The 13,004-nt window shown below is 36.0% G+C and overlaps 1 long non-coding RNA gene across 1 annotated transcript in view; it reads left to right on the top strand.

The window, feature by feature from the left end:
- The first annotated feature begins 12,035 nt into the window (after positions 1-12,035).
- Positions 12,036-13,004, top strand: part of LOC147006146 (uncharacterized) — a 122,354-nt gene continuing 121,385 nt past the window's right edge. Inside the window, exon 1 of the long non-coding RNA XR_015045456.1 lies at positions 12,036-12,087. This is a non-coding gene — a long non-coding RNA (uncharacterized LOC147006146). The remainder of the gene's footprint in view (positions 12,088-13,004) is intronic.

The raw sequence follows: 13,004 nt of genomic DNA, 5'->3' as shown, positions 1-13,004 counted from the left end.
CTTCATTGAAGGGCAATGATCACAATTTTATATGTTCTTTACAATGAAATGCTTTCTACTTTGAGGCATCCACCAGAGTACTTTCTATGTCTAAGACAGTGAATCAGATGCTTTCTAATAGTTCTTTGACCATTAACCAATAACTTGACCCAACTCCTTTTGTCTCACACTCACTTTAGCACCAATCACCTTAGTGCTCATCTTGCATGTGACTCTTTTATATGTACTGTATTTTGAATCATTTATTTCCTATGACCTATGTTAGCCACGTATAAGACTGCTGACAACCTAAATTTCTTTGTCGGTATGATTGTACTAAAGTAGCCACAATAATAGCAGTTTACTTAAAAACTAACTTTATATGCTGAGCTTCTAAACTGTTCCTGGTTCTATTCGTCACATTCTCCAATATATTTGAGTTGTGTCCATTCCTTTGACAACTAAACGAAGAAAAGAGGGTGTCAATTTCATTTTGTCAGTGCAAAATTAGAAAAAGGTAGCAGCAATCCTTATAGAATGGATAAGAATGGCAGATTTCTTTGCAATACCAAGAGTCTATCCTCCCATTGATGGCCGACTAGGCCATCCTCTGCTACATATGCAACTAGAGACGCAGCTCTGGGGATACTGATTAATTCATATTGTTGTTCCACCTATAGGGTTGCAGACCCCTTTAGCTCCTTGGGTACTTTCTCTAGCTCTTCCACTGGGGGCCCTGTGATCCATCCAATAGCTGACTCTGAGCATATGCCCTAGTACAGGGGATTGCCAGGGCCAGGAAGCAGGAGCGGGTGGGTTGGGGAGCAGCGTGGGGGGAGGGAATAGGGGGCTTTGGGGACAGCATTTGAAATGTAAATGAAGAAAATGTCTAATAGAAAAAATGCCTTAAAAATAAAAAAAAAATTTAGAAACTATAATACTGAATCATGAACAACAGGTGGAATTCAAAACTTGAAAAAAAAATGGCCTATTTCACCTGACATGGGTGAAGAACCTATTAATGGCACAGAATTTTTAGGAAACACAATGTTGAACAATGGTAGTACTTGACGTGCCAGATGGCAAGGAAGGTTACTCTACTCAGAGAAAATTGTTGCATCTTGTATTTCATAGGCTTTCTTTGTAAACAGTAATTCTTCATTAACAATAACATAAGACAAAAAAACCACCAACAGATTGGGAAAGGATCTTCACCTATCCTAAATCAGATAAGGGACTAATATCCAATATATATAAAGAACTCAAGAAGGTGGACTCCAGAAAGTCAAATAACCCCATTAAAAAATGGGGCTCAGAACTGAACAAAGAATTCTCACCTGAGGAATACCGAATGGCAGAGAAACACCTGAAAAAATGTTCAACATCCTTAATCATCAGGGAAATGCAAATCAAAACAACCCTGAGATTCCACCTCACACCAGTCAGAATGGCTAAGATCAAAAATTCAGGTGACAGCAGATGCTGGCAAGGATGTGGAGAAAGAGGGACACTCCTCCATTGTTGGTGGGATTGCAAGCTTGTACAACCACTCTGGAAATCAGTCTGGCGGTTCCTCAGAAAATTGGACATAGTACTACCGGAGGATCCAGCAATACCTCTCCTGGGCATATATCCAGAAGATGTCCCAACCAGTAAAAAGGACACATGCTCCACTATGTTCATAGCAGCCCTATTTATAATAGCCAGAAGCTGGAAAGAACCCAGATGTCCCTCAACAGAGGAATGGATACAGAAATTATGGTACATTTACACAATGGAGTACTACTCAGCTATTAAAAAGAATGAATTTATGAAATTCCTAGCCAAATGGATGGACCTGGAGGGCATCATCTTGAGTGAAGTAACACAATCACAAAAGAACTCACACAATATGTATTCACTGATAAGTGGATATTAGCCCAAAACTTAGGATACCCAAGATATAAGATACAATTTACTAAACGCATGAAACTCAAGAAGAATGAAGAGCAAAGTGTGGACACTGTGCACCTTCTTAGAATTGGGAACAAAACACCCAGGGAAGGAGTTACAGAGACAAAGTTCGTAGCTGTGATGAAAGGATGGACCATTTAGAGACTGCTGTATCCAGGGATCCGTCCCATAATCAGCTTCTAAACGCTGACACCATTGCATACACTAGCAAGATTTTGCTGAAAGGACCCAAATATAGCTGTCTCTTGTGAGACGATGCCGGGGCCTAGCAAACACAGGAGTGGATGTTCACAGTCAGCTATTGGATGTATCACAGGGCTCCCAATGGAGAAGCTAGAGAAAGTACCCAAGGAGCTAAAGGGATCTGCAACCCTATTGTTGGAACAACGTGATGTACTAACCAGAACCCTGGAGCTCTTGTCTCTAGCTGCATATGTATCGAAAGATGGCCTAGTTGGCCATCAATGGAAAGAGAGGCCCATTGGACTTGCAAACTTTATATGCCCCAATATAGGGGAATGCCAGGGCCAAAAGAATGGGAATGGGTGGGTAGGGAAGTGGGGGGCGCTATGGGGGACTTTTGGGATAGCATTGGAAATGTAATTGAGGAAAATATGTAATAAAAATATTAAAAATCAAAAAAAAACAATAACATAAAAGGACTGTGCATTTTAAAACACTATAAAATATGTTTGATGTTAGGTTATTTATTTTGTCTTGTCCATATTCTTTTTAGCTTAATTTTCTATTGAAATCACAGAATATATTTTTAATTGTACATATAATGAGGTATTAATTATTCCTTAGTATTTTTGGTATTGATAACTTTGGACAGTTTGTGGATTTGTGAACAGAATGAATCTGTGTACTCTTACAGATTTTCTCCATTATCAGCAACCTTTAATCTAAGCAAGGCCAACCATCTCAAGTTTCCGTTCTTCAAATTTTAAATTTTGTGAACAGCCACATAATGATTGTTGTGTACAATGAATCACCATGATGAAAATGTCACTTGGGAAACCATAATTTGTCTATTGAGAACTCAAGTTAATCTGATTGAAGAATTGCTTTTGAATTTATTAAATATAATATTTGGTCACAGCTTTTGCAGTGTGTGTTAATGCAATTTAATATTGAAATATTTTCCTCTCATCAAAGAATTTTAACTGTGGCTGTCGATTTTGGTGCTAATTATGCTTGAAAACTGTGACCAAAAAAGACTTTCTATTGCAGTATCATCTAAAATTAATTTTGATTAAAAAGTAGCAGGAATAATAGAAATCATATCAGCTTGAAATGTTTTTGTTCCAGGGTATCTAATTCTGTTACCATGGGCACGTGAAGTCATATGCACATAACCATCCATATGCATACCTATAACTAAAAATAAAGCATAATATTAAAAATATAGTTTCTGGTGTTTGATTTCAGATACACATTCATCAGTTGACCTGCTACTTGTTTCCTTTCCTCTTCTACTTCTTCCTCCTTCTTTTTTCTCCCCTCCTTTTGCAATGAGTTCTATCTGGCTGAACCTGCCTTCAAATGTAGTACTCACTACTATATAAGTAGTGAGTACTGGTGGCTTAATATCTTCTAAAAATCTACATAAAGCATATTCAAAATATTTTATGTATATAGAGATAATCTTTTAATTATAAAAACTAATGTTATAAACTTAAGATTGAATTTACAAGCTTTTTATAAAACTCAGAGAATTTGGTTGTGCAAATTTACTTGTTGCTGTATGAGTGTATATCCCTCATTTATTTCACTCATATATGATTTGATTATTTTTTACTACACATTTAAATTCTGCAGTTGTTTAATTTTGAAATAGCATAGGTGTTTTTATATAAAGCTCTAAGAGATTATTTGTTTGAAGATCTATGTACTTTCATTATAATATTATCTTTTCAAATTATGTCATAACTCTTTACACACACATGCATGTACATGCACACTAATATGTATATAGAAACGTTTTTATACATAAGTATACAAAAATGTGCTTAATTTGTAATGTGTACATGACTTGTATGTACATGTGTTCAGGGCAGACAATTTGGTATTAAGTACCTAATTTGGGAACTCTTTCTTAGGGAACTTATTTCTCTCACTCTCAATATTCCTTAGTTGTTAGTTCTTTGTCTAGGGTTGTGAGTCCATGAGGTCCCCCTCCCCTTTTTATGGAAGTATATCTATTGAAGACATCCTTATTTAGGTCCTGTTTGCTAGCTATGTTGGTGAGACTTCATGAAAATAGCTTTTTGGCATTATACTAGGATGAAAATATGGCACAGTAAAATTCTTATTCATCTACCTCTTACAAAATCTCCATCTCTGCTTCTGCAATTGTCATTAACATTAAACTGTAGGAATTAGGCAGTACATAGATCAGTTTGGGCTGGGCACCAGAACAGTCTGTTATTCTCTGCATTTTGTGGTTTTCCTGTAAGAGCTTCTTTTCTACTACAAGAAATATTTATTTAATGAGTGCTGACACTTATCTGAGAATACATGTAATTACTTAGAATTTAATTAGGCTCCAAATCTGAGAAGGATTAAGCTGGAGTACATGGGATGGGTTGGAGAGAGAAAAGGAAGGGAGAGAAAATACACAATTAGATTTTATTTTCAAAACATTTTGAAATATTCTGAAATGTATCGCAGGATTGCTTCATGGGAAAAGGATTTGACTTTCAAGTCTAATGACCTGTGCTGAATCACAGAACATCTGAGAAAGTAGAAAGAAAGAACCAACATGTAAAAGTTTTTTCATGTGCACCATGGCATGTTCACTGACTCTCACATATCCTACCCTGGCCCCTTACATATATAAATGAATAGTTTTTAACTACTAAATGCTTCTTGCATTTCCTCTTACTGAATGAACAGCAGGTGACAAGGAGTTGTGTGTCTGCATTTGTTTCCTTTGATAGTATACATTTGGCTTCATCAGTAATCCTTTTTTTTTCATTTGCAAGTTATTTTGACATATTTCTTGCATTTTAAATCTTTTTTATATTAGTATAATTAAGAATTGCTACAAATTTATTGTCCTCAATGAATATACATCAGCCAGGCATGGTGAGACCTGCTGATAATCCCAGCAATTTGAAGGCAGTGTAGGGATAGTGGACATTTAATGCTAAGCAAGGGCTTTCTTTCCTCCTATTCTGTTTCAGAATTCCATAAAATGGAATCTAAAGCAATGAACATCTATTATTCCAGGGATTATTGAGAATCCCAGTGTGTCTGGTTGAGTTTTCTACTTTGATTCTCAACAGGCTGATTAGACAATCTTCTAGATTGTCAAGTTGGAAAATATCTGCTCACAAGCTCCTTTAGTTTCTGAAAAATTTAATTTCCTTTTAGCTGTGTGTTAAGCTCACCTGATTTATTTGTTATTTAGATTTTATTTACTTTTTTGTTGGTTTCTGTAGACAAGTGCCTGTTCTTGGACTCTCTTGCTTATCATCACTAGTCTTCTACCTACATAGAATATTTGCCTTCTTCAATACAGCAGAGGATTCTCTTTTCCTCCATATGTCTCTCACCAGAAGGTACAGTCTCTATCAAAATTGATGATTTTCAATAAGATATGCCTAGCATTACCTCATCATTGATTACTATTTAGGACAACTAATTTGGGACATAAGTTTTTATTTTTACTTTTCTATCTTAGGTCATTGTAATAAAAATATGTACTCAGAACAGTGAGGGAAAGAAAACCAGAATAAATACATATATGTTTGTGGGTGTGTATAAATGTACCTGATAATAACATACAGTAACAATATTAAATATGGTTGTGTCAGATAATAGCATGTTAACACCATAGGAAAAGATCCACTGTACTATTTTCAAATACTAAATAAGGGTCAGTCATGCTTCAGGTTAGACTGAAGATTATTTGATTAGATTACGTACAGATTATATTTAGGACATAAAAGATTTTTATATCTCCTACATTTGTATTTTCTTCTATATAAACTAATATTGTTGGTAGATAGCTTCCTATAAAGACCATTGAGAATACCTCTGTTATTAGAGGAAAAGTCTCTGGATGCTAGTAATAGAAGTCATAGACACTGCTGCATGCAGTTGACATAGTTAGGAATTTTTCTTATCCCATTTGTAAATGTAGGCCAGATCAGTGTTAAAAGTGGCTCATTGTTTCATGATATGTTTAGAGTCTCACTTTATTTTTGTACTTTTGAAAATTTCTTTTCTCATTTATCATCCAGGCAGTGGTCATTAAACCATAACAAATTATTTGGATTCGATGCCCATAGAATATTTTCTATATTTAGCTTTATTGTTAATCCTTAGTAATAGCAAATATATGTTTAGAAGTCAGAAAAAAATACATTTTTATATACTTTTTTTAAAAATTTATTTTCTCCAAACTATGCATGTTGGCTACTTTGCAGATAACCTCATAGTGCAAACATCTAGAAAAGACTTTAGGAGATAAAGCTCTTTCAATGGTATAAACTTTCACTAAATACATAATAATGAGAGATGCTGCCTGAGTTAAATTCTTCATTAAGAATTATACTAATAGCTCTTTCCATAAAATCATATTACTGGAGGCTCAACTAGGCAAAATTTTAAAGAACTGCTTTTAAAACCATGGATTTTCATCCACATTAAAAGATAAAATTTACATTCATTATCAGTCCTTAACACAAGAAGCTCTTTAACTTTGCATCCACAGGTATCAGCACATGTTGCCATTTCGAGGATGTGGAGAAAGAGGCACACTCCTCAATGGCTGGTGGGATTGCAGACTAGTACAACTACTCTGGAAATCAACCTAGATTTTCCTTAGAAAATTGGAAATAGACCTACCTGAAGACTTAGCTATACCAGTCTTGGGCATATACCCAAAAGATGCCCCACAATACCACACATCCTCCACCATGTTCATAGCAGCCTTATTTGTAATAGTCAGAAGCTGGAACAAACCGGATGTCTCACAAACGAAGATTGTATTCAGAAAATATGGTTCATTTACACAATGGAATACTATTCTGCTACTAAGAACGAAGACATGGTGAGTTTTTTTAGCCAAATGGATGGAACTAGAAAATATCGTTCTGAATGAGTTAACTCAGACTCCAAAGGACATGCATGGTATGTAGTCACTAATAAGTGGATATTAGTTTAAACAGTACAGAATACGTAGTATACAATCCACAGAACTCAATAACTTTAACAAGCAGAAGGACCCAACTGAAGATGCTTTAATCTCATTTGAGAAGGAGAAGAGAGCCATTAAAGGAGACAGAGGCAGGGAGGGGGCTGGGTGGGAGTGTGGAGGGGGAGTGCAAAAGGAAACCATGATCAGGTATGTGGGGTAGGGAGAGAAAGTAAGCCCTGAGGGGCAACAGAATTAATAGAAATATTCAACTTCAGAGGACATGGACCCTCTAGAAATTACCAGAGACCTGGAAGGCAAGAGGCCTTATATGTAATGCCCAAGAGTGAGGAGAGAGGTAACTCAAAGAGTCTACTTCCAGTAGAAAGACAGGGTTGCAAGTAGAGGGATGGGGGTTGTCATCCCACAGTCAAAAATTCTGATTCAGAACTGTTGCTCTCTAAAAGAACTGTAGGGAAAAAATGGGGAAGAGACTGAAGACGGTCCAGTGACCAGCCCAATTTCGGTTCCATCTTAAGTGGAAGCCCCAAGGCCTGACACTATTATTGATTACAGACAGGAACATAGCATGGCTGTCATGAGTGGCCCAAAAAGCAGCTGATTGATACAAATGCAGATACTTACACCAACCATTGGACTGAAATTGGGGACCCTGTGATTTAATTAGAGAAAGGCAGAGGAAGGCAGGAAGAGGCTGAGGAGTAAGGCAACTCCATAAGAAGACCTACAGTCTCAACTAACCAGGACCCCTGAGATCTCGCAAACACTGAGCCACCAACTAAGCAGCATACACAAACTGATACGAGGCCCCTGACACATATGTAGCTGAGGACTTCCTTGTCTGATCTCAGTGGGAGAAGATGTGCCTAAACCTGGAAAGACTTGAGGCCCCAGTAAGTAGGGAGGCTTGGCAAGAGAGAATATCCTCTTGGAGACAGAGGAGAGGAAAAGAGGGATTAAAAAATGTGGGAAGAGAGGTCAGGAGGGGGCAAGAGTTGGGCTGTAAATATATATAAAGTAGAAATAAAGTAAATAACATTAGCTTAAAGAAAGTAGATCACTTTAATCCATTCAGCTTTCCCACCACAAGTCATGTGCTGTGATTTAGATGGCACTTCCACTGATAAACAGGAAACACTGAGTAGTTAGACTGAATCTATCAAACTTAGAAAAAAGAGATAAGTATATTTTTATAAGATCAGTCTAGTAACTTGTGTGAAATTACTTGAATAGTTGTTTGAAAACTTGCATAAATCCCAGAAAGGCAAACTTCTCCAAAAGAACTTTGAAGAAAACAGTCCTCATCAAACCAATGTGGATACTACCTACCTTCAATTATAGGTTGCCTAGGACCATGAAGGAAGAATTACAAATGGCTTAGGCAGAGAGACTGGTAAATGGCTTTAGAACTCATCAAATGCTGCCCGCCACTTACCACAGCCACATTGGTGAGCCTCAGAGTGACTTGACCTCAATGACCACATGTCCTGAAGACATCATGCTTTTATGGAGTTGTGTTCTGCTTGCTGCCCTCACATCCCTCTTCATCTAAGAGTTACATGAGAAGGTTAAGTGCATGTCCAGTTCGGCACTAGACAGTATCTCTGGCACTCACAATGATAACACTTGATCTCTTTCAGGAATTGAAGCTGGAACAGATTAATGATTCAATCACCACCTAGGAAAGAGACAAGGATTGTCAGCAATGACAATCACCCTTAGTAAACATAAGGAAAAATAAAATTGTTAGTGGTTGAGATGTTTTTACTCCTGGCTCTGATGTAGAAAATCTGAGGGAAAAATTCAAAGTTCAGAAAGGCACACTCTGAGTAGTTAAGCTAGGGACCTTTAATGGCCAGGTAACAAGAACAATAGCAGCAGTGGATAACGTGACTCTTACTGAGGCTGAACTGGTGATGATTGATTTTGTATACTGATTTTTGCCCTCAATTTCCCGATGTGATTTATTAAGAATTGCTGATGAGTAGATATGCATTCTGAGGATTTAAGATAGATATAACTGATTATTATGTAAAAGTTTAGATATGTGATTCTTTCAAGATTCTTACAAAATTACTTTTAAAGATAAATAGTAATTATTCCTTTCTTTGTAATGACAAATTTCTGCCTGTCAGTAAGAAAAACTAGCTGTAAAAACTACCTTGCTTTCTTACACATTCTTAATCTATAACATGTTTTTAGTTATGAGTGTATGTGGGTTCTTGGGAACAATTTGTTTTCTTTATCTATACTACCTAATGTTATTTTTTGCAAAGGTATTGGGGAACATATTGTTTTTTCATAATCATTCACTAGAAGAAAACTAAAATGTATTAACATTGTAATTTCATACAGCTTGATAGATTTTGCTGGAATATATAAACTATTGAAGAAAAAAATAAAGTGTGGGGGTTAGAACATTATTCCTTTCATCTATCAACTATATGGATGTATGCATGTATGTAAAGTTTGTGTCAGTGGGTGGTTGGAAAACTGTTCCTTCCACCAATCTACTGTGCATATGTTTGTACATACATAAAGCTTGCCAAGTATTATGTTAGAACTTGGTTCATCCACAAAGTGTATGCATATATGTATGAATGTGTATATATAACATGCTTGGGGCATTGTTGCTGGAACTTTTTTCTAACCATTATATTTGTGAATGTGTATATATCATGTCTATAGGTCTGTATGCATGTCTATATGCATACATGTACATATGTATGCATGTATTTGCATTTTGAAGTTATTGGACTCTGGTTTTTGTTTCATCCTCTCTCTCTCTCTCTCTCTCTCTCTCTCTCTCTCTCTGTGTGTGTGTGTGTGTGTGTGTGTGTGTGTTTGTGTGTGTGTGCGTGCACTCAAGTGAATTTTCTCTCTTTCTCTTCTGAAACTGCATAGGCAGCGACCCCCTGTAGGTATCTGGATTCACCTCGATCAGCTGTTCTCAAACACTGACCAACAACAGCTGCCAACCTAGGTTTAGGTACCACATGGATGTTAAAGCTGGTCTTTGGCAATAGGACAGTCTGGAATATTAACAAATATGAAGCCAAGCTCAAGTACAGAAAATCTTAGCACAACTTTGTTATGCAACTGATTCAGTTTACAAGGCATATTTATACTGATGCTTGTAAGAATCTCTGAATGAGAGCAATAGTGCCTAACTGTTTAACTTTAGGTAAGAAAATAAAATTGACCATTAGTAAATGGACTCAGAGCCAGAATACTGAGCCTATTAACAGAATCAAACTACAAGGGCATTACTGTGGAATTGGCAGTGTAACTCTTTCTCTTTTGGTTATACTGTATTTAAAGATTTTCTACAAATATTGGTCTCTTTTCCTTTACTAATGATTATATAACTCTTTTCATAGGAAAGAAAACCAGATAATTTAAAATGTTTCCTTTACCTTGTGATATTTCTACCAAGGCTTGTTTATATGTGGGTGGATGAGTGTGTTCATCCTTTTCCTTAAGGTAAATATGCTATCAGAAAGAAAAAATGAAGAGAGACCAGACAGGATTTATACTACCCATATATAACCAGTTGTCAAACAACTAACTAACACTGTGTGATAGACTGTCTCTTATTTTGTGAGAAATATTGGGGACAATTTTTGTTTTCCAGTGTTTGGTTAACAGAAAATCCATTTAAAAGTTTAAAAAAAAAACCTCAAATGATCTTGAGTTTGATAATAAAAGTCAATCTCAACCGATTAGGGAAATAGCATGACAAAGGTGGCAAAAACAGAAAACAGAATTTACCCATGACCATCATAAACAATAAAAAACTTAAAGATTCTGCTTTGTAAAAAAATATTGTGATACAAGCAAGGCAAGAATTCCAGGTGTGGCCAGACAGTCCTATGCTTTGTTACACACCTGTGACAATAAGTCATATGGACCATGATGTTAAGGCTATTTTTCTTTGTGCAGTGAGACCCTGTTTCAAAATAAAAAGCCAAAACATATTGTAATTAATAAATAAAATGGAGAGAGTGAGAACAAAAACAAAACTAACAGATTTGATAATTTTATTTTTTCAACAATATAAAATTCAAATCCACTATATAGAAATAATTGACAATATATATTGAGAAATCAGAACTTATCAAAGCATATTGATAATTATCACTTTTATGATTCATAAGTAGCAAAATATGAAAATAAACAATTTTGCTATAAGTTTCTCTCCTTTTTAGGGTTTCTTTTGCTGTGATAAAGCACCATGATTAAAAATCATTTGGGAATGAATGGGTTTATTTGGTTTCCTCTTCCATATCTAAATGCATCATTGAAGAAATGTAGGACAGGAAATCATACAGGTCAGGAATCTGAAAGCAAGAGTTGAAACAGAGACTATGGAGGGGCAATGCTTATTGTCTTGGTCAACATGACTTGCTCACTCTTGTAGAACTTAATGATTACTAGTTCAGGGTTTGAACCATTCACAATGGGCTCCTCTCCCATCAATCACTAATTAACTCAGCCATTCTGCATCAAAGTCCTCTCCACGCTCACTGATTCAATCTGGCTTCTCTCAGCTTCTCACTGAATTGCTCTGCTTGGCTGAAAGCTATCTGTGGCAGTTTGTTCTAATCTTCTGGCTCCTTCTTACTCTCTAGCTTCAGTTGCCTTGCTAAGTGGCACTGAACGGTGTGTGCTTATGAATGAAACCAACTCTCCAGCACTTTACTCACTACACTGACTCCCAGCTCACAGCACCAAACTCAACTCCACTCAGCTGAACTTTGACTCTTCTGCTAAGGGCATGTCAAAATTCTAGATGGAACACAGAGACCTGGAAGGTCTTTGGATGTGATCACAGCAGCCATGTTGCTGTATTAAAATTCCTCTACAGTGCTCTGTAAATTTTACTGCATTTTCTTATTATTTAAGCTGCTCTAAAAATAGTGTTATGGGGTGGGTTATTTAGCTCAGTGGTAGAGCGCTTGCCTAGCAAGCGCAAGGCCCTGGGTTCGGTCCTCAGCTCTGGGAAAAAAAAAAAAAGACAAAATAAAAATAGTGTTACCTCAAGAACTCAGGGACTAATTTTTAATAATATTCATCCATGCTCTGTATGACGATTCTTACATCACAGATCAGACTATTAGAGCTACTTGTCCTATTGGTTTCAGATAGCTACAGCATTCTTTCAGTTTCATACTTCAGAAGAGTCTTTATCCCTTTTAGTTCTAAACTAGGAATCTTCCACTTGCTAAATATATTCATAGTCATTTAGCACCCTCTCTGTTAACTATCAAAATGTGTACATAGAACTAATGTCTGAGATCCAACGTTCTATAAACTACTGGAGAATATATGTAGTCACTGATAGCCCAAGATCTAAGGTTTTTGCCTTAATCTTACAAAAGCTTCAGATTTCTAAATATACTCTAGTATTTTTATTACTGATTTGTTCCAGCCTATAACATAAAATTTCTTAGGAAATGTTTTCACAGTAAAAATATATATATTTGTATTTCCACACATAGTAAATGTTAACACGTTTTTTTTTTAATTTATAGAATGCTATTCTCAGAAGTAAAACAAAAATTGTTAAAACAGTAAATTTACTAATATTTTCGTTCATTTATGACCTGGTAATTTCTACTGTAATATAAAAACCAAAATGATTCCAGAGGTATTTATATAAATCACTTGGGCTTGGTGTGAGGTAATTGTATAAATAAAATAAACCAGATCACTTGATTACATTGATATTTCATTATATATTGAACTGGTTGGTTTTTTGTGTTAACTTGACACAAGCTCAAGTTATCACAGAGAACGGAACTTCCCTTGAGGAAATACCTCCATGAGATCCAGCTGTAAAGCATTTTATCAATTAGTGATCAAGGTGGGAGGATCTTGCCCATTGTAGGTGGTGCCATCCCTG

The sequence above is a fragment of the Mus caroli genome, unplaced genomic scaffold (assembly GCF_978045245.1).
Source record: "Mus caroli unplaced genomic scaffold, Mus_caroli_1 scaffold_1, whole genome shotgun sequence".
Lineage (NCBI taxonomy): Eukaryota > Metazoa > Chordata > Mammalia > Rodentia > Muridae > Mus > Mus caroli.
Note: the sequence above shows the minus strand (reverse complement) of the source record. Positions and strands in the feature narration are given on the sequence as shown.